We start from the raw sequence: 2378 nt of genomic DNA, 5'->3' as shown, positions 1-2378 counted from the left end.
CCAGCGACATAACCGCTATGCCATCTGCTGGTCTCTCCATCTTCTCTGATTCACAGGAGTTAATAAAAGGATTAGATTACTGCCTTTCTGAGCTACCTGCACAAGGGTCCATACGTTGTTCTGGGTTCCTAACTTGAAGAGAAACTTTCACAATGTCCGGAGCCCTTGATGTCCTGCAAATGAAGGAGGATGTCCTCTAATTCCTTGCAGCAGGAGCCCGCTAGGTGGCACCAACCTTGACTTCCAAATGGAGCAGTACATCTACAAAAGGCAAAGTGCTGGCCTCTCCATCATACATCTGAAGAGGGCCTGGGAGAAGCTTCTGCTGGCAGCTCGTGCCATTGCTGCCATTGAAAATCCTGCCGACGTCAGTGTCATATCTTCTAGGAATACTGGACAGAGGGCTGTGCTGAAGTTTGCTGCTGCCACTGGAGCCACTCCTATAGCTGGCCGCTTCACTCCTGGAACCTTCACTAACCAGATTCTTCTGGTGGTAACTGATCCCAGGGCCGACCCCAGCCTGTCACAGAGGCATCTTATGTTAATCTACCTACAATTGCTCTGTGCAACACAGACTGTCCTCTGTGCTGTGTGGACAGTGTCATCCCCAGCAGCAACTAGGGCGCTCACTCAGTGGGTCTGTTGTGGTGGATGCTGGCCAGGGAAGTTCTGCGCATGCGTGGCACCATTTCCCGTGAACACCCATGGGAGGGCATGCCTGATCTCTACTTCTTCTTTTTCTTTGAGAGGTTTTTGCTATAGGGCGTGTGCACTCACCAGAAAAACAGAAAGTGAGACATCACCTCCCAAAGAGATGGCCACGCCACAATCCCTTCTCCTCCATTCTCCTCTTAGGATCTTGGACATGTATGCACATGGGACCGGCGTAAGTTTAAGCCACTGGGTCTGGGACTCGAACCACAATTGACTGCATGGGAGTTCAGCAACATAGCCATTACACCAACTGCTAGTCCCGCCTGATCTCTACTTCTACAGATATCCTGAAGAGATTGAAAAGGAGCAGACCGCTGCTGAAAAGCCTGTGACCAAGGAGGAATTTCAGGGTGAATGGACTGCTCCAGCTGCTAAGTTTACTGCTACTCAGCCTGAGGTTGCAGACTGGTCTACAGGCATGCAGGTGCCCTCCGTGCCCATCTAGCAGTTCCCTCCTGAAGACTGGAGTGCTCAGCCTGCCACCCAAGACTGGTCTGCAGCCCCCACTGCTCAGGCCACTGAATGGGTGGGAACAACCACTGAGTGGTCTTAAGTCTGCTCTTCACAGACTCTTAGACAAAGTGGAAATAAGGTTGATAAGGAAAATAAACAACAGTTTATATATATATATATATAAAGGATTAGATTACTTGTCTTCAATTACTTCCCCCCACACTAAGGAGCTAGTTGAAATGCCCATTGAGTTTGACTTGATATGTGCTCTTGTTTGCTGTTCCTCTTGGAAGGAGTCCAGAGCTGATCACACATTTAGGGAATGAGGCAAGGACAATTTCAACAAGGGAGTTGGGGAAACAAAGTGTTCCGAATATTTTATTCCTATTAAAAAATGAATTAATTAAGCTTGAAAAGGAAAGACTTCTCTGAGTTTTTCAAGGTCCAAAAATTGATTCCAGGTTTGGGGCAGGAAACATAAAGTGTGAACCTGGAACCTTCTGTTGTGAGTAGAAAGACAACTCCTAACAGGGTTGTGATAAATGGTTACAGGAACAATTTGAGAATCGAAAGGGATAATCACCACCATTGATTACAGCGTCTGACATTTAAAAATACCTGAGTTTATACTAGTGCTTTACAAAATTGTCATCATTGGAAATTTCTATGGCACCAGCTCATTACTCTGAAAATTAATGGAGGTTCAGAATCAAACAGTTATTCCATCTTTCCCATTTGAACTACGTTTAAGGGGGAAATAGCTGAGGAGGATAACGCTTCTTCTTTTGTAAAGACAGGTCTCTCTGTGTCACTATCTTCCTGCCTCTGCCTCCAGCAGTAACTAAGGTGTCCCACCCAACTCTCGAGTTGCTTGGATTACAGGTGCATGCCACAGTGTCCAGCCTTTAGGTTGAACTAGGAGTCGAACCTGGTCTGCCCATGTGATCCCAGCCTGCGAAGCCCTAAATCTTAGCAATGAGAACCACATGGTTGGACTGAAAATTATTCTTTTTGTTTTTGTTTTTTTTTTCCCTTATTTTGAAACAATATCAAACTTACTGAAAACATCAGGTATCATATAAGAAATTCCTTTATTCCTGAATACATTAAACCCCACTATTCCTGAATATATTAATGTGTATTTTCAATAAATAAGCACTTAGATAACTCCATACAATCATTGAAATTAGGAGATTTATATCGATAAGTCA

General features: G+C 44.9%; 1 pseudogene; it reads left to right on the top strand.

Moving 5' to 3' along the window:
• LOC106735321 (40S ribosomal protein SA-like) lies at positions 1-1336 on the top strand (annotated as a pseudogene).
• The last annotated feature ends 1042 nt before the right edge of the window (positions 1337-2378 follow it).

Source organism: Tupaia chinensis, unplaced genomic scaffold (assembly GCF_000334495.1).
Source record: "Tupaia chinensis unplaced genomic scaffold, TupChi_1.0 Scaffold000355_1, whole genome shotgun sequence".
Classification (NCBI taxonomy): domain Eukaryota; kingdom Metazoa; phylum Chordata; class Mammalia; order Scandentia; family Tupaiidae; genus Tupaia; species Tupaia belangeri.
This window is presented reverse-complemented; position numbering and strand designations above follow the sequence as displayed.